This window comes from Podarcis cretensis (assembly GCF_951804945.1).
Source record: "Podarcis cretensis genome assembly, chromosome: 2".
In the NCBI taxonomy this organism is placed as follows: Eukaryota; Metazoa; Chordata; class Lepidosauria; order Squamata; family Lacertidae; genus Podarcis; species Podarcis cretensis.
This window is the reverse complement of record NC_137171.1, coordinates 18,425,614-18,451,354: the sequence shown is the minus strand read 5'-3', so window position 1 is coordinate 18,451,354 and position 25,741 is coordinate 18,425,614. Positions and strand designations below refer to the sequence as shown.

The 25,741-nt window shown below is 45.8% G+C and overlaps 1 long non-coding RNA gene across 1 annotated transcript; it reads left to right on the top strand.

The window, feature by feature from the left end:
* Positions 1–19,250: 19,250 nt before the first annotated feature.
* Positions 19,251–24,970, top strand: LOC307210133. Its single transcript, XR_013835855.1, has 3 exons — positions 19,251–19,409; positions 21,806–22,444; positions 24,769–24,970. It is a non-coding gene; the product is annotated as an uncharacterized lncRNA (long non-coding RNA).
* The last annotated feature ends 771 nt before the right edge of the window (positions 24,971–25,741 follow it).

The window sequence follows — 25,741 nt, the reverse complement described above, 5'->3', positions numbered from 1 at the left end:
ACTCCTCCTAGAACTAGTGAGCCTCACCTGGCCAGCTAGGGAGCTGAGCTGTAGGCCCTTGCCTGCCTCAGCCTCCTAGAGCATCCCTCCCCTAGAGCTTGCCATGTTTGTGGGGACAGGGGCCCCTCTGGTGATGGGTCCTGCTGCTCTGGCTCCTGTGCACTGACCCCCCCATCCCCATATCATCATCTGTCAGCCCTTGGGTACTTCTTACATCAACCTCTCCTTCCCCATCCCTAGCTTGCCCTGGTGTGTCCCAGTCCCAGCTCCACCCCTCGCCAGGATCCTCTTTCTCCTCCCCATTGTCCTTCCAGTTAATGACACAAGACTTTTGAAGGTGTACAGCCTGGATAGGGAACTTGTGGCTTTCCAAATGTTACTGAACTACAGCCCATGACAGCTTTGGTAAAGGCTGTTCTCCAATGGGAGCGCTCGCAGGTTCCCAGTTGTCTGTGTTTTTAGATTTGCCTTGAGAAAGTCTTAGAACCTCTTTTGTTGACCACCAGCATTACGCTTTCCATTTTTAAGTTCCGAATAGAGTAGTTGCTTTGGAAGACGACCATCAGGCATCTGCACAACATGACCAGTCCCACGCCCCTCAGGTTCAGCTGCCCTTCATGAAGGACCAAGCCTTTGTTGTTGTTTAGTCGTTTAGTCATGTCCGACTCTTCGTGACCCCATGGACCAGAGCACGCCAGGCACTCCTGTCTTCCACTGCCTCCTGCAGTTTGGTCAAACTCATGCTGGTAGCTTCGAGAACACTGTCCAACCATCTTGTCCTCTGTCGTCCCCTTCTCCTTGTGCCCTCCATCTTTCCCAACATCAGGGTCTTTTCCAGGGAGTCTTCTCTTCTCATGAGGTGGCCAAAGTATTGGAGCCTCAGCTTCAGGATCTGTCCTTCCAGTGAGCACTTAGGGCTGATTTCCTTCAGAATGGAGAGGTTTGATCTTCTTGCAGTCCATGGACTCTCAAGTGTCTCCTCCAACAACATAATTCAAAAGCATCAATTCTTCGGCGAACAGCCTTCTTTATGGTCCATCTCTCACTTCCATACATCACTACTGGGAAAACCATAGCTTTAACTATACGGACCTTTGTTGGCAAGGTGGTGTCTCTACTTTTTAAGATGCTGTCTAGGTTTGTCATTGCTTTTCTCCCAAGCCTTTAGCTTTATGAAATAAACAAATAAAAATATAGGGTAGGCAGTAAGTCCCACATTGTGTGAATTAGGTGAATGCTTTATGCAGGCTGTCACCAGGTTGGAAGGAGCCCTCAGCAAAGTACTCTCTTTGCTGGGCACACTCCAATATCAGAAGCTCCTCCGCTAAACATATCTAATGCAGTCAGCAACAATGGGTAACAATGCTCCAATCAGCACTTGTCTGCAAGCCAGCTGGCATTTTAATGTGCTGCTTAATGACTCAAGAGAAATTCTGAGAAACTGAAATGGCAAATTCCAAGATCTGGGAGCTGCCACCTCCAAAGAAAGGTAGCTGCTAACGGTGTTGTGTGGTCACTGAGCTCTGCGAGTGCAGCTTTCTCCCGACTGAAGTGCAGAGTGTTTGAGTACCAGGACATTCTCAGGGAAACCAAAACGCTTGTTTACAAAGCTATTGTACTGCCAACCTTACTGTATGCTTGTGAAACATGGACCACTTATAAACGCCATCTCCAGCTCCTTGAAAGATTCCATCAATGGTGTCTCTGAAAATTTTTACACATCACTTGGGAAGACAGGTAAACTAAACAAAAGGGGTTTAAAGACTCTCTTAAGGCAAATCTAAAAAAATATAATATAAACACCAACAACTGGGAAACACTGGCCTGAGAGTGGTACAACTGGAGAACAGCCTTTACCAAAGGTGTCAGGGGCTTTGAAGACGCTTGAACTCAGAACGAAAGGGAGAAACGTGCTAAGAGGAAGGCACACTTGGCAAACTCTCGCTGTGATCAACTCCTCCCCAGAAACCTATGTCCCCACTGTGGAAGGGTGCGCGGATCCAGAATTGGCCTCCACAGTCACTTGCGGACTCACTGTTAAAACTGTGTGTTTATGGAAGACAATCTTACTCAGGGATGAGTGATCACCAAAGAAGAAGAATAAGACTACAGCTCTCATCATCCTTGCCTGCTGGTGATGCCGATGGGAGTTGCAGTGCAACAAGATCTGGAGGGGGGGCAGGTTCACCCTCCCTGATCCAACAGCTACACAACTTCCTGTCTGCTGCACAGCACTAAGTGCAACAGCAAAAGACCTTGGCTATATGGCAGCCATTGTTCAGCTGTCACACATGCATGGATGGCTCGAGCGGGGTATTGCTCAAACTCTCAAGGCGCTCTCTGCAACTTTATCTGTCCCTCGTTAGCTGTTGCCGCCACCGTTTAGCCCTTTAACTCCGGCCTCTGGGAGTTTCCAAATGGTCGGAGATAATAGATTAAGGCATGTTGCCTTAATGAAGATTTATGGAAGCGTCACTGTCCTGACATACCAAGGTTCAAGTAAACTGGTGCCTGAGTGCTTCCAATATTTCCCAAAGGATGGTGCATAAAAACCTCTCCCTTCGATGCTCTGGCTAGATGGAGCCGAGCAATTTGCGCTGTGAAATGCCTCATTCGGTAGAATGCTCTTTTCATGCTCATTCCTGCTACCATCATGATGGGAAATCGTGCAGAGCTTTGGACGAAGAACTTGATGTGAATGTGGTCAACCTCCTTCCTTCGGCTAAAGAACACTCCTTGCTGTTTCCTGCCTTTCCCTGACCATCACCCCAAAGCGAGTGGCTAATGTTGGGGGGGGGGAGAGAGAATTAGTATTAGGCTTGCATTTTAAGGCAAACAAACATAATTTGCAGTCCGCAAACCACTATGCAAAGCAAAATGCAGCTATCTTTCTGAAGTAACACTTCCCCATATCTCACAATGTCATTCGCCAACCAAAAATGACTATATTGGGGTGAGTGGGTTCCCCCCTAAATGTGTATATTAGCGAAATCAAGATGAAAAATGCATTATACTAGGGGAATGAGTTTGCAAAATGGGCACATGAGAAGAAATGTGCATGAAACGGCAGCTTGGTTTCTTTTTCTTTTGGTGTGTGTGTTTTTGTGTGTTGAAAAATAATCCTGAAAACTGATACAGAAATAGGGCAAAACCGAGACTGGAAAATGAGAACCTAAGAGAAACCAAACTGGATTGATTCTTTCCTGCCTCACTGCTGCTGATTCATTCACCTTTAATGTGCGTGCTATATTGACACAGGATCTACAGAACATCTCCGTGGTAGGGAAGGTGCTTTGCATGCAAATGGTCCCAGGTTGTAGCTCTCACATCTCCCAGAAAGCCTGGAAAAGACTCCTGTCTAAAACCCTGGAGAGCCACGGCCAGTCAATGTAGAGGCAATTCTGAGTAAAGGTGACTTGATTCTGCCTTTTGGTTTGTGGTGTACACCAAATAAACCCATTCTTCTGCAGTGAAGGTGGTGAAGTTCCTGTGTGAGTGTCTGGAGGTGGTTGGAGGATAGATGGCGGCTAACAGATTGAGGTTGAATCCTGACAAGAAAGGACAGGGTGTGGGTGGGTGTGGAGGACTCCCTGGTCCTGAATGGGGTAACTGTGCCTCTGGAGGACCAGGTGAGCAGCCTGGGAGTCATTTTGGACTCACAGCTGTCCATGGAGGTGCAGGTCAATTTTGCGTCCAGGGCAGCTGTCTACCAGCTCCATCTGGAACGCAGGCTGAGACCCTACCTGCCCATGGACTGTCCTGCCAGAGTAGTGCATGCTCTAGTTATCTCCTGCTTGGACTACCGCAATACGCTCTGCATGGGGCTACCTTTGAAGGTGAACCAGAAACTACAACTAATCCAGAATGTGGCAGCCAGACCGGTGACTGGAAGTGGCCGCTGAGACCATACAACACAGGTCCTGAAAGACCTACATTGGCTCCCAGTACGTTTCTGGGCACAGTTCAAAGTGCTGGTGCTGACTTTTAAAGCCCTGAACAGCATCGGCCCAGTATACCTGAAGGGGCGTCTCCACCCCCATTGTTCTGCCCGGACACTGAGGTCCAGCTCCAAGGGCCTTCTGGCGGTTCCCTCACTACTAGAAGCGAAGTTACAGGGAACCAGGCAGAGGGCCATCTCAGTAGTGGCGCCCACTCTGTGGAACGCCTTCCCATCAGATGTCAAAGAAATAAACAACTATCTGACTTTTAGAAGACATCTGAAGGAAGCCCTGTTTAGGGAAGCTTTTAATATTTGAGGAATCATTGTATTTTAATATTCTGCTGGAAGCCTCCCAGAGTGGCTGGGGAAATCCAGCCAGATGGGCGGGGTATAAATAATAAAGTATTATTATTATAAATTATTATTTGGTCTCTATTTGACACTCTGGACTGTGGTTCCTCAGCCCTGTTCTGGAAAGTCATGAAGCCGGTGACTACCAGCCCCTGGCTCTTCTCGTGATCTGAGATTCAGAAGGAAGACTGGTCCTCTGCTGGAAGTCCCATTTGACCAGGACTGGAAGGGTAGGTAGTCAGGAGGAACAGATGCTGCTACTGAACAGGTTTTCTAAGAGCTCAGAGAGCCTTGCGGGGCAAAGGCATGAGCATCTATGATGGGATAATATTGGTGGGAATTGTGTTCCCATACAGTATGTTTATCCATGGAGGGGTTACATCAAATCTGCCCAGTGTTCCTCCTCACTAGTGAAAAGCAACGCTGCTCCCGACATTGAAATAACGTTTTCCATCACTCCCCGCAAACGTGCCGACAAATTGTTAGCATTTCATCATCTGGCTGACAACAATACCCCTGACTCCTTAACAATCTGGAAGGCTCTAACCACCCAGGGACAATAAGGTATTGTGGACTTGCTATCAATTTTCTGTTTTCAGAGAGAGAGCAAGAGAGGGAGAGAGAGGGAGAGAGGGAGAATGTGGATGGTACACAAAGCAAGCAGAGCCTTCCTCCTCATGGCTGATTACTTATAATTCCTTTGCTGGGAGTTTATGCTTAATTTGGCGCAATCGAGTTAAATCCACAACTAGCTTCCTGTGATAGCACATCCCCATTGAGTCGAGGTCACTTGCTTGATACCATCACGTTTTAAGCAGTTCTTTAATACCTGCACCCAAGAGAACAAATGTTCTTGGTTCCTAGTAAGCTAGGTTAGCAGAGCCCTCAGGGCACAATCAGGATTTGTGGCAGGGCCGGTTCCAGACATTTTGGCACTTGAGGCGACCCACAAAATGTCATTCCCTTCCCCACCAGGGAAGAAGGGGTGAGTTTATTCTAGGAGTTTATTCTGTGTCTTTTAGAGATCTGCTCTACAAATATGGAAAATGGCTCTGGACATTTAAAGCAAGGGAGTGCAGTTTCATGTGTGATAAGAACTGCTCTGAAGTGGTTAATATCAAGGCACTGTTGAATAACAGCTTGTGTACTTTAGTATGGGCCAGAGAGTTTATACCTTAATCTGAATAGACCAAAGGCAGATCTACGCTCATGGTTTTTAGTGTTAAGAAAGGGTTAAGGAATGGTTTTGATAACCTAGATGGACACATGCTGTCACACTTTTTACCTGCATAATGTATTACAGTGGTACCTCGGGTTACATACGCTTCAGGTTACAGACTCCGCTGACCCAGAAATAGTGCTTCAGGTTAAGAACTTTGCTTCAGGTTGAGAACAGAAATCGTGCTCCGGCAGTGCGGCAGCAGCAGGAGGCCCCATTAGCTAAAGTGGTGCTTCAGGTTAAGAACAGTTTCAGGTTAAGTACAGACCTTTGGAACGAATTAAGTACTTAACCCGAGGTACCACTGTATTGCCTTGACTTTCTTATCGCTTAATGTTTAATCATTTTATGCTGCTATATCAATGAAAGACTACTCATATGTCCTCATGTAGTGTTTTCCCTTTTTTCTTTTTACTGCATTCAAACTCTACCCCCCCACCCAGTATTTGAGGGATTGTAACAAAGGAAATGGAGGGAGGGAGAATTAAAATGTGACATCAGAGGGTGGGCAACCAGCAGTGGAGAAAGAAACAGAATTTTGGAAAATGTGTGGCCAGGTATTAGTTACATTTGATGAAAAAAAAACAAAGTAAATAAAGTTTTAATTAGCAAGTATGCCCTGTGACGTTTAGAACAACGTATCTAATGGGGGAAATACTATGGCAACTATGGTATTGCAGCACTCTTCTCACTTTCAGGCCGAGGGAGCTGGTGTTTGTCCACAGACAGCTTTCCGGGTCATGTGGCCAGCATGACTAAACTTCTTCTGGTGCACTGGGACGGAAACCAGAGCACACGGAAATGCTGTTTACCTTCCCGCCGCAGAGGTACCTATTTATCTACTTGCACTGGTGTGTTTTCGAATTGCTAGGTTGGCAGGAGCTGGGACAGAGCAATGGGAGCTCACCCCATCACGGGGATTCGAACCGCCGACCTTCTGATTGGCAAGCCCAAGAGGCTCAGTGGTTTAGACCACAGTGCCACCTGCATCCCATAGGGGGAAATGATGTTAAACAGGTCAAGGTAGATCCAGCCTAAGGTTCAGTCATGAAGCTCACAGGACACCTTTGAGCTGGTCATTCACTCTCAGCCTAGCCCACCTCACAGGGTTGCTGTATGGATAATAATAATAATCACCATCATCATAGGAACACTAAAAGTAAAGGCACAATGCTTTTCCAAGAAAAGGGGAACTGAAAATGGATTGCCAATCCAAAGACTGTAAGCATATCAAGTTAAACATCCTCAGGCAAAGTAAATGATACGACCAGGAAAGGTCAGGTATTTCTCTCCTGGGGACTTCCTTGCTGTGACATGCCACTCTGTTGAATTTTGCCAAGCGGCTTTTAGTATTCAGGCTTAACGATCACAATCTGTATTAAGACTGAAACTTTGAAATGCAATTCCCTTAATTGGCGTTGGTTGGTGAATATTAATAGATTCTTATGATATAGCTAGAGGCTAATTTCTAGGGTTGGAGCAATGCAGTCAGGCTCACACGGAAAGCCAGACTGCCTCCATGTGAGCAATCACTGAGCAAAATGTGCCATGCACTCAGAGAGCTCCATCTGCCATAGCTGGCAGTGGGAACAATAGGATCTGGATCCCAGCCACTGTATGTTTACATATTCGTATTTGTACTGATGTCGTGAAATCTATATATAAGGAGGATGTGAACTGGAGTTTTGAACCCCCTGAGGTCCATCATCTATTTCCCTTCAGCCTCGTGATGCCACACCTTGGCTGGATCTACAGTTATCTGTAAAAAGGCTATTAAAAGCTATTTTTAAAAATGCAATGCAATTTCCCATTGCTGATCGATTGCTGCTCTGCAGCACCCTCTGGTGTTGCATTTTTATAATGCATTTTTTAATGTTAGAACCGACCAGTGTAGATTCGGCCCTTGTTTCATCCTGGCCCCTGTTTAAAAACATGAGCTACAACTAATTTCAGGAGTAAGAGATTTGGGAGGGAGGAAAGGGAGATGGAGAATGGTGGGCTAGCCTATCCCCTGCACAACCTCCATTCCAAGTGAACTGCTGACAAATCCCATTGGTATTTGTTTCAGGTCTTCTTAGCATCCCATGTAGAGATGAGGGAGAAGTTTGATTCAGTTTGCATTTAAAGACAAATCTATCAAATCCATCCTTTCTAAAACAATACAAGAACCGAAGCACAGCCATCCATTGAAATTCAAGCTTCTCTGAATTTTGCATCACAGTTCTCCAAACGATGTTTACAGAAGAAGGCATATATTCGGGGAAAGTCTGCATAAAAATGAATATATTTTTTGGGTAAAATAACAAACAAAAAGTGCACCATATTCAGGGAGATGGTTTGTGTACATTAGTCAAAGCTATGTGGGAAAAAAAGGTGTTTATTAGGAGAAATTTGCACTAAAATGCTGACAAATTTTCTTTTTTAAAAAAATTCTTTTAATTGGTGTTTCATTTAATACAAACAAACAAAATACAGTAAAATTCAACAATCATTTACCCATACTCTGCTGAGCATTGATTTCCTTCCCTCCCTTCAACAGGTTTTCTTATGTCAGTTACTTTTCCACAGTTTCTCATTGTATCCAATCCTATCTACATCATAATATTTATTTCAGTCCTGCCAGAGTCTTCAGATTTCCACAGTTATTATTTATGTCCTCCATAAATTTACTCCAATCTTTTTGGAATTTTGTTTCCTCCTGATTTCGGATTCTACAGGTCAGTTTTGCCAGTTCCGCATAATCAACCAAATGCTGATGAATTTTCAGTAAATTTCAATTTATTTTGTTTTGCAAGTTGCTGCAAAAATGAGGTGCGCTGAATTTAAGATGGGGAAAATGAGGACCAAAACTGACAGATCCACCCACCTCTAATCTCTTGTCTCTGCACTGATAAGTGGCACAGTATATGTATGGCAAGGGAAATTGGTTCTGTTCTTCTCAAGGGAGGAAGTTTGGCTCCGGAGCCTTCGGTTTCTGATCCCGATTTTACCATGAGAGATATATACCTGGGATGAACCTATGTTGTTGTGTCAGGCTCCATTTACCTTTGAGGATGCTTGGATAAGAGAGATTACGGTGTAAGTGGCTGCAAGAGAGATAAAGAGAGAGAGAGGGTGTGTGTCTCAACCTGGGAGCCAGCCAATGAGATATGCCTGAGAGGTGCAAATGATACTGTACTTATTTCCATTATGATGCCTCTCATATTGTTTCATCTCTTTTATGGGCTGTTTCATGGCCTATTTTGATGAGTTTGCATTGCCTAATGCTGTTTTTTATTGCTGGAAGGGTCTATGTGCCCTCCTCAGCAGCACTGTCTTATTTCTCCCCATGCAAACCGGTCATGAATCGCCTTGGCAGTCAACTCAGCAAACCGCTAAGTACTCTCAGAGTGAGGCTTATGGTTCGCTGGGCAGCCCTGCCTCCTGTCAGAGCTGATAACCTTCAGGCAGGGAAAGAAGTACAGCTGCTCAATTGCAGCCACTGACCCCTTTCTCTCATTCATATATATATATATCACACACATATAGCTATATCTCATTATTATATATATAATAATAATAATAAATAAATTTTTATTTATACCCCGCCATTCCTGGTTCAGAAAACCAGGCTCAGGGCGGCTAACAACAAATTTAAAACACTTAATTGATGCAACAAAAAACAGCATAAAATACCAATAAAATAACAATAAATTCAGAATTCCAAAAAGCAATTTAGGGGGGAAATCCATCCAATAAACATTAGATGATCACCAGGGCTAGCTGGCTAAGTTAGTCCTATTTGGGCCAGCAAGGAGACCAGGGGAGAATTAGCTATGAGATTCCAGAGCAGGTAATCTTCATAAAAAGGGGAGGGGGAGGGAAGGAAGGAAGGGGAATAAAAGATCAGGCTAAGTTCAAGTTGAAAGCCGGGTGGAATAGCTCTGTCTTACAGGCCCTGCAGAAGGAAGTTAAATTCTGCATGGCCCTGGTCTCATGGGACAGAGCATTCCACCAGGTTGGAGCCATCACTGAGAAGGTCCTGGCCCTAGTGGAGGATAATCTGTCTTCCTTAGGGCCCAGGACCTCTAAACTATGATTATGCATGGACCTTAAAGTCCTCCGTGGGGCATACCAGCAGAGGGGGTCCCGTAAATACGAGGGCCCTAAGCCATCATATACCATGAGTCATGAAATTTAATGAGGCATTATAGGACAGCCAGTGTAATGTAGTGGTTAGATGAGAGGGGTGTAATTAATAAAATTAATAAAATTAGTTATTATTATTATTAGAGTGATTGGACTAGGATCTGGGAGACCAGGGTTCCAATCCCCACATGGCTATGAGGCTGCGGACAGGGTGGGGTTGTGCCTGCCATTCTCTTGCAGCTAAACCTATCTCACCGGGTTGTTCTGAAGATGAAATAGGTGTGTGCATGTATTCTACGTTTACCTCCTTGGAGGAAATGTTTAGGGGGGGAGGAGGGAAAAAATGGAGCGGGGGACAAACAATGTGGATGATGTATTTTGTTAAAATTATTGTGTTGAAATTTACAATAAATATTTTTATAAAAAAGAGGACTGCCTCTTTCCATATGAAGCTTCCCAGACCCTGGGAACATCTTTTGAGGCCCTCCTTCGCGTCCCTCCTCCTTGAGAAGTCCAGCGGGTGGCAACATGAGAACGGGGCCTTCTCTGCAGTGACTCCCCATCTGTGGAATGCTCTCCCCAGGGAAGCTTGCCTGGCTCCTTCATTACACACCTTTAGGTGCCAGGCAAAAATATTCCTTTTTAACCAGGCCTTTGGCTGACCTGTCTGACATCCTATACCCTTTAAAAATGTGGCTCTTTTTTTTGCGGGGTGTTATCAGGTTATTGTTTTTATTTTTATTTTATATATTGCAATCTTTTCTGAGAACTGCCCTGAAACCTCCGGGCATAGGGAGGTATATAAAACCAATAAATTAATATATCCCAGAGACACAAAGGCTGGGGCTGCCTGAGGAATAGCTGCCCCAATCCAAAACCAGGCATCTAATTCTGGTCACACCCTTAATTTAGGGGAATTAAGACTGATCTCAACTTGTTCCTTAGTTAACAACAACAACAAAAAAGCCAAGCCAAAGCATTCCTGTTTTCTGGACACAGTTTACTGAGCTTAATAAGGATTTCAATTGGCTCCATTGACCTGAAGTGAGAGTTAACAGCACATTAACCCTTTGTTGTGAAGGGCAACCCACAACCTGCCACCATGGCAGGAATTTTATGATGCTGAGACCAAGTTATTTCAGACCTCAGTGATTACATGCTCCCTTTGGAATACTGCAGAGAGTTGCTGCACACTGAACTTTCTGTGTCCCCTGCTGGAAGCTGTATATATATATATATATATATATATATATATATATATACATATGCAGATATGAATGCAGCATTAAAGCAGTGAGTCTCCCTTCCCTGAACTATTTGGCACTATCTTCTTGGCACACGTGCTTCTGCTGCTCAGAAACATTTGGAGAGAAAGTAGGAGCAGAATGATAGTGAATAGGGGGAAAGGAAGAAGAAGAAGAAGAAGAAGAAGAAGAAGAAGAAGAAGAAGAAGAAGAAGAAGAGGAGTTTGGATTTGATATCCCGCTTTATCACTACCCAAAGGAGTCTCAAGGAGGCTAACATTCTCCTTTCCCTTCCTCCCCCACAACAAACACTCTGTGAGGTGAGTGGGGCTGAGAGACTTCAAAGAAATGTGACTGGCCGAAGGTCACCCAGCAGCTGCATGTGGAGGAGCGGAGACGCGAACCCGGTTCACCAGATTACGAGACTACCGCTCTTAACCACTACACCACACTGGCTTCCTCTCTCATAACACTCAGGGCCATTCAGTGAAGCTGAATGTTGGAAGAAGAAAAAGGAAATACTGCTTAGCACATGGAAATTATGAGCCGTGCTCCCGCAAGATGGAGTGATGGCCACGTCTTTATAAAAGAGGATCAGAAAAATTCATGGAGCATTAGGCTAGCAATGGCCACAAATCACTATGGCAAGGTGAATTCAGTCATTTCCCTCAGGTGTTCTTACTGAGGGGCAGGGGGACCAACAGGGTTTTCTGGGGCCAGTCATCATCTTCTTTGGCGATCACTCGAAGCCGAGTAAGATTGTCTTCCGTGAACACGGTTTTAACAGTGAGTCTGTAAGTGACTTGTCCGTAAGTGACACGTCCTTCCACAGTGGGGACCGAAGTTTCTGGACAGGAGTTGATCATGATGAGGGTTTGCCAAATGTGCCTTCCTCTTTTTCTGTTAGATCGTTTTTATTAATTTTCCAGTAAAAAACATCCAATTAACATATAAAATCATAATCCAATAAAAAATTAAAAAGACCAAATTATCATCCAAATTATAATTATTAATTTTTGGGGGCTTCCCATAGTCTGGACCTTGAAGCATATCTCCAAATCTCAATCCTGCCTCTTCTCATTGTTTCCATATTTTCCACATCTCAATTTTAACGCTTTAAACTTCTCTGTCTCTGGCTCTGCGATTCTCAGTCATGTAAATGTGCCTTCCTCCTAGCACGTTTCTCCCTTCCGTCCTGAGTTCAAGTGTCTTCAAAGCCCATGACACCTTTGGTAAAGGCAGTTCTCCAACTGGAGCGCTCTCAGGCCAGTGTTTTCCAGTGGCTGTTTTTTTATATTGGGATGAGCCCCATCTATACTAGTTTTTATACTACATTTTTTCAAGATTTTCCTTGATAGTGTCTTTAAACCTCTTTTGTTGTCCACCAGTATTACACTTTCCATTTTTAAGTTTGGTACACTGTATGTGGATTGTGCCCTCCATCCTATTCGCAAATAGAGGGCACAGATTTGGCCATCTCACAGACATTTCATAGAAGATTTCATTTCATTTTGAACCATAACTTTGTCTGTGTGTGTGTGTGTGTGTGTGTGTGTGTGTGTGTGCGTTCTGAGGCCAAACACCCTGCTGCCACCCCAGTGATGGGGTAGGGTGTGAGGTTCTGCCTGGGCTTTCTGCCCAGGAGAAGCTCTTGCAAAGCCTCACCCCCCTGCTTGCCTGGGGTAGGGGTAGATTTGGCAAGGGAAGTGGGTGGCGCTGTGGGTTAAACCACAGAGCCTAGGACTTGCCGATCAGAAGGTTGGTGGTTTGAATCCCCGTGACGGGGTGAGCTCCCGTTGCTCGGTCCCAGCTCCCGCCAACCTAGCAGTTCAAAAGCACATCAAAGTGCAAGTAGATAAATAGGTACCACTCCGGCGGGAAGGTAAACAGCGTTTTCGTGTACTGGTCTGGTTCGCCAGAAGCGGCTTAGGTATGCTGGCCACATGACCCGGAAGCTGTACACCAGCTCCCTTGGCCAATAAATCGAGATGAGCGCCGCCACCCCAGAGTCGGCCATGACTGGACCTAATGGTCAGGGGTCCCTTTAACTTTACCTCTCCTTCAAGAGAAGCTTCTTTTGCTTCCCTCCTGGCAGGGAGACTTTGCGAGGGGTTCTCTTAAGGAAAAGGCCTTACAAAGCCTCGCTGGGGGGTGGCGGCACAAAACAGGAAATGCCACGCTTTTTTGCCATGTCTCCCACGCCTCCATCTCCACCACAATCCCTTAATCAAGAGTGCAATTCCTTTTCTGCACATCCCCCCTTCTTTGGGAGGCTGTTTCAAGCTAGCAAGCTATACTGGCAGCCTGGGTTTAAAGCTTGAATGAAAAATGTTTTTTTATGCCAGCAAGCAGTCTCGGATGTTACATAGTCACAGTTTGACTCTCACTCAACTGCTTATCAGCTGTAACAAACAATTTGTAGTTAAATTTCCCCCCATGATTAAATCCATGGGGTGCTTTGAAGCCTTGAGGGTGTGTATGTGGGGGGTGGGGTGGGAACGCTGAGTGAATTGTGAATCATTCCCCGGATCCAGCGGTTGGGCGAGATGATGTCTCTCTTCCCATCTGCTGGCCTACGGTGGGGCAGCGGGAGACAAACCACGTTCATCTTCACAGGGTCCTTTTATTTATAATATATGATGCACAAAGATGACATGTCAAGGAGGCCTGCAATTATGGAGTGGAAAGGTTCTGTCTTGCCTTCCAAGGCAAAACTCCAGGCAGGGCCAATTGCAACCCAGTGTTGGCAATGGGATGGAAAAGAAGCTGTGGCTTATTTATTTATATTTTTTTTACAAACCTCCAAACTGTTTGGCAACCAGAAGTCAGGTCCCTGTGCGTGGTAGCCACCAGACTATTTGTTGGAGAGCACAGTGGGGAAAGAACAGCACAAGGCAGAGAGAACAGGGCAATTTAGTGTTGATTGCCTGTAGTATTATTATTATTTGTAATGGTTATAAGGGGTTGCTCGTGCATAAGTTACCGCCACTCCTGGGCCAGGTTGCCTGGTTTAACCTGTCCTAGCTGACAGCCCTTCACTCCGTGGCTGTTCAGTCGCTAGCAGAATCTGTCAGTGGGCGTTTTTTGAACCTCTTCCAGCAAAGAAGTTGTTTGACGCCCAGTCTCCTCCTACTCTCCCTGCGCGGAAGTCTTCTGCTCAGGGAGGGAGTGGGCAGAGGAGTGCCTGTGCTCTCCCCACTGTTTTCGCGCAAAGAGTCTTGGAGACCCCTCTCCGAATCCCCCATGGGCCCCCTTCTCTACTGGTGTTGCGCTGATTCCCTTCCCCAGCCGATGAGCTCCCTCTCTCCTTGCTGGCCCCCTCTCCAGCATCGCTTGGGAGCCTTGCCTCCACCTCTGACTCTGATGTCAGTTCCCTGACATCATCATCATCATCATCATCATCATCATCATTATTATTATTATTAATTGAATTTATATACCACCCTATACCTGGAGGTCTCAGGGTGGTTCACATAAAAGATCACAATACAGTGGTACCTTGGGTTACAGATGCTTCAGGTTACATACGCTTCAGGTTACAGACTCCGCTAACCCAGAAATAGTGCTTCAGGTTAAGAACTTTGCTTCAGGATAAGAACAGAAATCGGGCTCTGGCAGCGTGGCAGCAGCAGGAGGCCCCATGAGCTAAAGTGGTGCTTCAGGTTAAGAACAGTTTCAGGTTAAGAACAGACCTCCAGAACGAATTAAGTGCTTAACCTGAGGTACCACTGTATTGCCCTATACCTGGAGGTCTCAGGGCAGTTCACATAAAAGATCACAATACAGTGGTACCTCGGGTTACAGATGCTTCAGGTTACATACGCTTCAGGTTACAGACTCTGCTAACCCAGAAATAGTACCTCGGGTTAAGAACTTTGCTTCAGGATGAGAACAGAAATTGTGCTCCAGCGGCACGGCAGCAGGAGGCCCCATTAGCTAAAGTGGTGCTTCAGGTTAAGAACAGTTTCAAGTTAAGAACAGACCTCCAGAACGAATTAAGTTCTTAACCTGAAGTACCACTGTATATAAAATCAAATAAAAACAATAACCCAATAGCACCCCCCCGAAGAGCCACATTTTAAAAGGGCATTGGATGTCGATCAGGTCAACCAAAGGCCTGGTTAAAAAGGAACGTTTTTGCCTGGTGCCTAAAGGTGTATAATGAAGGTTCCAGGCAAACCTCCCTGGGGAGAGCATTCCACAGATGAGGAGCCACTGCAGAGAAGGCCCCGTTCTCGTGTTGCCACCCTCCAGACAAAAATACTGGCAGGATTACTGTAATAACCTGCGGTTACATAAGTGTATATATTTAAAGAAGATAAATAAGTGAGTAAATTAAGTGAATTTGGATATGCAGAAGATATTAAAAATAAATTTAAGGAACCTCAGAAAGAGGGGGAAGGAAGTCAAGTTTTGAAATGTCAAAATGATTGTAAAATTGTTGACATGTATATATCTGAAAAGTATAATTTATTTATTTTTTTAAAAAAAGATGGGCCTGGAGCTGGATTCAGCAGGCTCTTCTTATGATAGCGAAATTAAACCTCATTTTTTTTTTTAGGTAGAAGACCTCTAAATATCATGCACTGATAGTGATGAGCCATGGGAGAAATGCTGTAGTCTTGCTTATGGGTTTCCCAGCACTTGGAGACCGGGGGGAAGAGGAATCAGGGCCTAGATAGGCCTTCGTCTGATCCAACATGGCTGTTCTTACCTGGCCTAGCTCTTTTGGAGATGCTAAACCCACCTTGCCAACAAACATCCGTATAGCAAAAGCTATGGTTTTCCCAGTAGTGATGTATGGAAGTGAGAGCTGGACCATAAAGAGGGCTGATCACTGAAGAATTGATGCTTTTGAATTATGGTGCTGGAGGAGACTCTTGAGAGTCCCATGGACTGCAAAAAGATCCAACCTCTCCATTCTGAAGGAAATCAGCCCTGAGTGCTCACTGGAAGGACAGATCGTGAAGCTGAGGCTCCAATACTTTGGCCACCTCATGAGAAGAGAAGACTCCCTGGAAAAGACCCTGATGTTGGGAAAGATGGAGGGCACAAGGAGAAGGGGACGACAGAGGACGAGTTGGTTGAACAGTGCTCTCGAAGCTACTAACATGAGTTTGATCACACTGCGGGAGGCAGTGGAATACAGGAGTGCCTGCCGTGCTCTGGTCCATGGGGTCACAAAGAGTCGGACATGACTAAACGACTTCTCCATCTCCATAATTCTCTCTGCATAAAAAGCTAGCTCTTAGGAGAAAGAATCCTGACCTCATTTTCTTCCCAACCTGACAGTTGTGGTTCGAGGACCCGACCACCGCGACGTGAAAAGAAGACACAGGGACACGTGATATAAGGTTAATGGGCTAGAAAAGGCCACAACTTTATTGATTACAGCAATGAAAAGGTATTGGCTTAGGCATTGGATCGCGAAACAAGTGGGTTTATTCACCAGGGGTTCATCACCTGTTGATGCTAATCCAACTATAGGCTCACCCCTGCTGTCACCGAGGGTCGTGCCATGGCCTCCCGCCAAGCAGGCATCGGACAGAATACACGACCGCCAGATTCCTTTAACGGAATACCCCTAAACATTGAAGGCATAGGCGATGGCCACACCTAGTACTTCGACACACCACAGCACATTATTCTAGCCTAACCTACCCACCAATACCACAAAAGTTGTGACGATTGCTACGAGGTAGGCGAAAAAACCAAAAAGCCTAATGCCAAATGGAAAAACTCCTACCAGGCCCCCCGTGCAACTGGGGCGACCAACCTAAGGTCCATAGCAAGGCCAATGACCTAAGCCCTAACTAAAAGGGAGTGGAGGGTGGGTGACTCGCACAGGACGACGAACAGAAATGAGGCCGGGGAGAGGCTGACGCTGCAGCATCAAGGGTGCTGGACACGCCCCCCACGGCACCTGGTTGGACGGCCACTGGGGGGGGGCGTGAGCGCCAGCCAGGTGAGCTGGAGGCAGAAATGAGGCCGGGGAGAGGCTGACGCTGCAGCATCAAGGGTGCTGGACACGCCCCCCACGGCACCTGGTTGGACGGCCACTGGGGGGGGGGCGTGAGCGCCAGCCAGGTGAGCTGGAGGCAGGGGGCTACGCCCCCTGCTAGAGGCGGTGTTCAGGCTCCCGCCCACAACCACTCCCCTCTCTTTCAGGGAGGAGAGTCTTTTCTGACCTGCAGCAATCTTGGTGATTTGTTGTTGTTGTTTTGGTGTGGAGGAACATTCATTCAAGTGAGATCCTTGGCAGTCTGCAACATTTACATGGCGTTCTCCATTTGCCAAATGTTCACCCAATATTTGATATCTGCATTTGACATCTGATGTTTGAAATCAATATCTGGTAGCATTTAACAACACTTGACAGTTGGCAAGCAGCAGCGTTTAGTGCACGGCACTGTTTACTGATTCGCAATGGGACTTGAAACTTGACAGTACTTGACAGCTGACAGTTTATCCGATTACGAATTTGACGCCTACCAAAATCATAACAATCAAGAGGTGCCAATGTATTTAAGGCTGCAATCTTGTGTGTGTGGATTACCTGGGGAGTAAGTCCTATTGAACCTAATGGGGCTTACTTCTGAGTAGACACATGTACCAAGCTTGCACTGCATCACACTTAGCCTTGAGGGAGAATTTAAATTTGAATGTTGCATTCAACATTTGAATGTCTAAACTAAATTTTTTTCATTGCATTGTAAGGGGTTGGACTAGATGATCCTTGGGGTCCCTCCCAAATGCAAAATTCTATGAGTCGGCAAGATTTTGAACATTCAAAAGATATACCAGTACCCAGGTGGCATTCTACTGATGAGTCCCATCAGTACAACAAGTTCTGCTTGCAAAAGCAGGACCCCCCTCTCTCCTTCTCCCACATGCAACCTCTCCAGAGAGCAATTGCGGTGTAATGATTAGAGTGCTGGACCTGGAAGACCAGGGTTCAAATCCCCACTTGGTGTCAGGCTTCAGGGAATTGGCTTCCTGTTAGAATTCCTGTTCCATGATTGCAGTCATGGGATTTTTGTCTATCACATGACGGTGTATGTTTGACTCCACAAAGTGGGAAATGACAGAGACAGGATGTTTGTGTTACTGTGTTCCGTAAAGTGGGACTATTATACTTTGTTCTCTTTCTTTGCTGTCTGATGCTAGAGAGAGAGGGAGCCATGTTGCAGTGCTCCGTGTGTCTTTATATGTAAATAAAGTAGATTAGCCAAAATGCTGAGTTGCTGAGGTCTGTTACGCAAGCTGTGAAGACTCTGCGGATCCCTAAGTGTGCTGATGTCTGTTGGCATCGGTCGCTGTGATGTTCAGGCATCACGAACGAGCTCCTGAACAATTGACCAGGAGGGAGGGAATATGCCAGTTGGGCATGTGTCTCTGCCAGGGTCCTACTCGAGAGAAGGACGAGCTCCTGACACTTCCTTCCCTGTGGCAGTAGATAAGCAGAACAAAGAAAAGGGAGTCTTCCTACCAGTTAGAAACTTTAATAATCACAGTAGGAGAACAAAGAACCCATCTCCTAGAAATGGCGGTGCTCCCAATTAAGGGTTCCACCCCTTACGTCCTTATTATTCCACATCACTTCTACGTCTTGTAATCTGAGCTTGTCCCCTCTGTGCTTTGTGTGCTTTCTGTTCTGCCACTTTCTCAGCTCTTCTTGACCTTGCTGAATGATGGGGGTGGAGGGTCTTCTCTCCCCCCCACCCCCCATCGCAATAGATAAGCAGAACAAGGGAAGGGAGTCTTCGTACTAGTTAGGAACTTTAATAATCACAGTGAGAGAACAAAGAACCCAATTCCTAGAAATCGCGGTGTTCCCAATTAAGGGTTCCACCCCTTAGGTCCTTATTAATCCATGTCACTTCTACGTCTTGTAATCTGAGCCTGTCCCCTCTGTGCTTTCTGTTCTGCCACTTTCTCAGCTCTTCTTGACCTTCGGGAGAGCAGATGAATACTTTCCAGAGACAGTGAATCTGTTAAGCCTCTCTCTCCCAGTGTTTCTTCTCCTAGCTGTTCCCCAAACAGTATTTCCCAGCTTCTGCCTTCTGAACTATGCCCCTCTGCAAACCACTGTTCCAAAACTATACTGTCCTCCTGCTCCTGGGAAGATTCAGGATCAGGATCAGGGGGAGGGGGTGGCTCCCACCATTCCTGCTCAGTGCAGCCCTCCTCAGCCCGTTCCCTGACACTTGGCCATGATTATCACTGGGTGTCCTTGGGGCAGTTGCCACCTCTCAGACTAACCTACCTCAAAGCTTTGGGATCTGAGGCACCAACTTCTATAGATGATTGAGGCGCCCCATTGCGACATCCTGATATTGAGCACATGACATCACAAGGAGCCAGAGGGCAGAGCTGAATGCCTTCTGAACATTGAGCCCCCCCCCCAAAAAAAAATAATTGGGGGGGGTGGGAGTGCCTCAGTTCCCAAGAGCTGGTGCCTATGTTCGGGATTAAATGAGGAGGGGGAAGAATCACGTCAAACACCTTAACCTCATTGGAGTAAAAGGTGGGTAATATAAATGCCATAAACAAATAAATCTGTTCCAGAGAATTTGAGGAATCCTTAGAGACTATTTATGGAGGACAGGGAGAGAATGTTCTGCTGCCCAAGTAGAAATCCTTGTTCTGAAGGAACATTTGCCTTAGCACTCGTATGTTGAGTTCCACCCGCGGTCTGGAGACATACTCTGATATTATGGCAATAGAGGGACAAACTAAACAGCTGAGAGAGTGAACAAAATTGCTACTTCGCATGTGGGAAAGATGGGGCAGGGAGAGGCTTCCTTTATTAGTCAAACACTTTGCACGTATCCCTCCTAATCTCTACTCCTAATTGTGGCAAATCCTTCTTATATTAGCTTCCTAATGCATTAGACAATGCCCGAGTCTAGCCTCCCTCCTGGGATGTTAGTGCTTCATCAGTGTTTGGAATTACTTATGAAATAACTCTGCTATTTAACAGAGATTAAAGTGAAGCCTGGCAGGGATCATGTGCATGTTTGTATTATAATAAACAGATCCCTTTCTGGAAAGGCGGTGAACTTTGCAGAGGAGCAATATGTCAATAACATGGCAAGACCCGCCAAGGGTCTTTTCAACGCCGTTCTGCGGAGATTGTGGGGGGTGGCAGCTGGCTCAGTTTCAGCACTTTGTAATTTAAGGACAGGATTATGTGTCCAGAAACGCTCCGGAGCAATTAAGAGAACTGCTCTTTAGGGAAGGCTCAGTGTACTCTGCTAAATATGCTGGAAATTATCCACGATCCCTTAAGGCTTCTGCTGGAACAAAAGCCAGATTCAGATCCCAAACTTAATAACTTACGGTAGGATAAATCTTGCGGCCGCTTGACAGCAAGATCTCTCACCTCTTTGCCTTAAGTTAACATCCATCCAACTGCATAAGTTTCTATTAGCACATGACTCGAGTTAGGGGGATTAGAAGTGAAACATTTAGTTTAATTCTTCTTTGCCCTGCTGGTGAGAAACGCCATGGGGGTCTAGATGGACAAGGCAAGGCTTTGTAGTTGGCCTCAGCATATGCCTAGAACATTCAGACAGACTGAATGGGTCTCACCAAGAAACCAAACAGGGGTGCCATCTCAGGATTGTGGGTGTCCGCCACTGTAACGTGGATGTGCAACCTGCAGGTGTTTTGGAGGGTTAGGGTTAGGGTCCAAAAATGCGACTGACATCATGCAACATGTGTGTGACCCCCACTCGGCCTCACTGATGCGGTCCAAAGGAAAGTAGAGCAATACGTTTGGCACCAGTTGGGCTGCAGGAGTTGCCAGAAAGAGGTGTACAGTGGTACCTCAGGTTAAGAACTTAATTCATTCTGGAGGTCCGTTCTTAACCTGAAACTGTTCTTAACCTGAAGCACCACTTTAGCTAATGGGGCCTCCCGCTGCCGCTGCACCTCCGGCGCATGATTTCTGTTCTCATCCTGAAGCAAAGTTCTTAACCCGAGGTACTATTTCTGGGTTAGCCGAGTGTGTAACCTGAAGTGTCTGTAACCTGAAGCGTCTGTAACTTGAAGTACCACTGTACAAGGTTGCTATCCAACTGTCTCCACTCTGGATTTGTGTAGGGTTTGCTCCTTAGTTTTTTCTTCTCCTGAAGATATCCCACAAGGCATTAGGAGTTTAGGGTCAGAGTTTTCCTTCTCCTGTATGGGTTGCCTTCCCAGGCTGATGATCCCCATCTGTACCTTGCTGCCAGTGTACACATTCTAAATCTGACAATTTCATTTTCTCATTTTTCCAAGTTCAGTTCACCACATTTATATGCATTTTTAAAGTCCTTAGGAAAATTCATCAGAATTAATTTCTCCTAACACACCTTTTTTTTTGGGGGGGGGGCTGCAAAGCAATGTCCCCGAATAAAATGCATCATTTTCACAGACTTGAGCATTTTTTGATGCATGCTTTACCCTAACACAAGGGATGTGGGTGGCGCTGTGGGTTAAACCACAGAGCCTAGGATTTGCCGATCAGAAGGTTGGCGGTTTGAATCCCTGCGACGGGGTGAGCTCCTGTTGCTTGGTCCCTGCTCCTGCCAACCTAGCAGTTCGAAAGCACGGCAAAGTGCAAGTAGATAAATAGGTACCGCTCTGGCGGGAAGGTAAATGGAATTTCTGTGCGCTGCTGTGGTTCGCCAGAAGCGGCTTAGTCATGCTGGCCATATGACCCGGAAGCTGTACACCGGCTCCCTCGGCCAATAAAGCGAGGTGAGTGCCGCAACCCCAGAGTCGGTCATGACTGGACCTAATGGTCAGGGGTCCTTTTACCTTACCCTAACACAAGCCTTTTCATACACACGACTTACTTAGAGAAGTGCATTGCAAAATTCAGAAATGTGCACATTTGGAGCGAATGCATTTTGTGTATCATTTCATAAACTGCAGATTAGGTAAATGTGCCTCTGGATGCAAACTCCTAGAACCAAGGCAGCTGAAGAAAGGACAATTCAGGCAGTAAGAAGCAAGGCAGACAGAAGTCATCGCCACGAGCAGCACTGGTCGATTCCATATTTCCGGTATTGGGAAAAATATTTGCTCTAAGGCTTACAAATCCTGCCGGACTTTCTGTTTACATGTGTATCTAATACACCACATGGCTAAGGACAGGACAGGAGGACGATGCTCAAATAACCAGCTACATCCTGCAGAAGGCTTTGGGTTGCCTTCTTTCATCTACACCTCAACAAACCTCAAGCTCTCCTCTCCTGAGGTGCTGCTTGTTCACCTCCTACCTGACCCTGCTGAATTTCCTTTGCACGCACCTTTGGGGGGGGGGGTGTTCCTTCAACAAGATTTGCTGGCTCTCAGATCTCTGCATGCAATTCCGAGAGACATCCTGTGCGTGGGCACATATTTGCTTCTCCTGATGTCCAAACATGCTTCTTGGAATGGAAAGATTTGTAGATCACACGGTGCTGCCTCCGACTCTCCATGCCGTTCACAACATGTTGTCCCTATACCAAATGAAGATTTAGTCCACTGACGTCAAATGCCACTCCAAAGTCTGTTCAATAGAATCATCAGGTACGTGGATGACAGGCACTATATTAATAATGCTAATCAGAGAATGAATGAATAATTGGAAAGTGGGGATGGGTGGAAGGCCAAAAACATAAATCCCATAAAGATAGAGAATTACTCCCAGCGTAAATAAGAGAAACAGAGGGAGGAGGTTAACTTTCCCATGTGATGTGCCATTTTCAGTGCTGGGTCTGAACCACACTGAGTCAATGATTATCTGATCTTCCACCAGACAGAAAATTAAGACCTTCCTGGCAGACCTTGAAGGATGCTGCATGCTTGTTTTGAGAATGGCTACGTGCAAGACAGGTCTTCTTCCATATATTTTATGCCATTGCTGCCTGTATTTTTCTTGATTCATTCAGCTTGGAGACAGATCCCATTGGCTTCCCTTGTTCTGATTGCCATCCCAGACCCTGAAGGTGCCGGATGAGCTGAATTAAGTGGCACTTCTTCTCGTGGTCCCCTTGTGATGGAGATTGCTCCACTATAAACTAGGGCAAACTTATCTTGCACTATTTCATGCGGTGACCTTTAGAGCAGACAGCCCCCAAATGATTTTCAGTCAGTGCTCTCTGGGCTTGATTTAGAAGTCCATTCTGAAGGTAAAAAGGCCAGCGCATGGAGCCAAGTCATTATTTTGCACTTCTACCCAAATCAGGTGGATAACAAATACCAAAGTAGGTCACTTGCTGTGTGAAGTTTGTGCTGAGCAACACAGGCAGCGTTAACTTGCAACAGAGGAATGAAATAAAATACAATGGGGGGGGGCAAGAGGATGAGCAAGAAGAACGAAGGAGGCGGGGAAATATCAGTCCTAACCGTGATTTTATGCAGAGCTTGTGTTTTGACATGCCATTTCAAAAGTAGAGTTGGGTTTGTATGTATCCTAGGGTTGCCATGGGATGCGGGTGGTGCTGTGGGTTAAACCACAGAGCCTAGGACTTGCCGATCAGAAGGTCGGTGGTTCGAATCCCCACGACGGGGTGAACTCCCGTTGCTCAGTCCCTGCTCCTGCCAAGCTAGCAGTTCGAAAGCACGTCAAAGTGCAAGTAGATAAATAGGTACCGCTCCAGCAGGAAGGTAAACGGCGTTTCCGTGTGCTGCTCTGGTTCGCCAGAAGCGGCTTTGTCATGCTGGCCACACGACCTGGAAGCTGTAAGCCGGCTCCCTCGGGCAATAAAGCGAGATGAGCGCCACAACCTCAGAGTCAGCCACGACTTTACCTAATGGTCAGGGGTACCTTTACCTTTACCTTAGAGTAGCCATATGTCAACAACTTTGCATTGGCCAAAAAGAGCTCAACGACTTTTGTGTCCATATTTTTGAAATATGGCAACCCTAATACATATCCTGCTGTTCCATGTTAGTGCAAAATATGGTATCACTGGGCACAGTATCCAGTTTTGGAAGTAATCTCAGCTTTCACCTTAAAGGCAAAGTTTCTAGCCCTCATGGAACATGTTTGAAGGTATGTGGGCAAAGCCAGGTGAAAACTGTGAAATCAGAGGGGCAGCTAAAGTAGAGTTTCAGGAGCCTGAAATGAAATATTAGTGTATTAGTAGGAGACAGAAAAATGCAGATTTGCAGTTTGAGCCTATGGCTGTGTCCTCAGAAATGAGTCCCACTGAATTTAATTTCATTTGTACTTTCTCAAGTTGCAAGAATGTGATTTGTTCTCAAGAAGGAGTGCAAAAGCTTGCAGTCTAGATGATATACAATTAAACAAGCATCCTTCTGCACCATTTGCATATTTCCTCCCAAGATGCAGAATTCAACTTTTCTTGATGTAGAATTTTGAGTGTCTGGGTTCAGCTGCATTTTTTTTGAAAAGCATGGAGTACACACAGCCAATGTCTCATATCATTTGCATATCCAGCCCAAGAGGGGAAATGTGTATGCCCTTTGGTCCGTCCTGGGGGCTAGAAAGCTGGGGGTGCATTTGACCCCTGGGCCTGTTTCCCACCCTTGTTCAGAGAACTAGAATGTTTTTAATATTCTGTTGGGAGCCACCCAGAGTGGCTGGGTAAACCCAGCCAGATAGGCAGGGTATAAATAATTTTTTTTAATTATTATTATTATTATTATTATTATTATTATTATTATTATTATTATTAAAGTCTCCTGTGAGAATTACTGTTTCTTAAATGGTGTCTCTTTCCATCTTCTAATCTATTTCTGTTCATATACTTTCTGGAGGTACACAAACACAGCTGTCTTCCACTGTGCTTAATGAGGATTACCTTTCCGCAAGATTCCCAGATATTTCAAATAAGGCATGTCAACAAATGCACCTCGACTCAAGAATTTCTGTTCTCTGATTCTAGCAGAGTCAAAGCCTCAGAGAGACGCGCATGTTCTTCTGTGCAATGGCAGACAGGGGTGGGGCACAGTGGTCTAGCAATCAGGTTTCCCCTCCAAAATCAAGTCCTACATTCCCTACCTGAATCAAAGCCACGCTTGAAGGATGTTTTCTTCTGCCGACTGTACTTGAAATCTACTTGAAATTGAACCAGTGAGCCCAGTGGTGCAGGCAAGAAATAAGCTCTTAATAATACAAGAAGCAGTGTGCTCTCACAGTTAGATAAAGGTTAGCACCATGGAAAGTGTCATGGTGTATCACAGCATCCCTGATGCTTATGAGTCAGACTTGAATTTTGGTGCCTTCCTGCGTTGTTACTGCTCAGACAAATGCCTATTACTGTTTTCCCTTCTCCTCCATCTCCCTGGCCTTCATTGCATGTTTGTTATTTTAACCGGCAACTTTGCTTCCTCTCCCAGCCGACTGCCTCATAATAACAGACGGGTTCATTGGTGAACGCACCAGCCTTTAATTTTTCTGAGTTGCTGCCTCCCTTTCATACTCCTTTCCCAAATCCCTCTAAAGTATGCTCCAAAGCCAGAGTAACCATAAGGCCAGAGGTCAGAGTGTTAGACTAGGACAAGAGAGACCAGGGTTCAAATCTCCATTGGCCATGAACCTCACCTTGTGACCTTGGACTGCTCACCGACTAATAGCCTAATTTAATACCCTCCAGCACTCCTCAGATGAAAATAAGGACATTTCTTATTCCCCCCACCCCCAACAGGCACTCCTTGACCACCTATTTTTGGTGTCCCACCCCCCACAGAACATTTCCTATCAGAAGACGCAGCACACATGCCTTCCACTGTCCTGGAAAAACAACAACCCCTAATCCTGATTTTATTTTATTCTTTGGTAGATTTACAAAAAGAAAAAACACACACCAAGAAAGCAGAGCAGCACTGGCAGGAGAAATAGAGTCATTTCAGGATCAG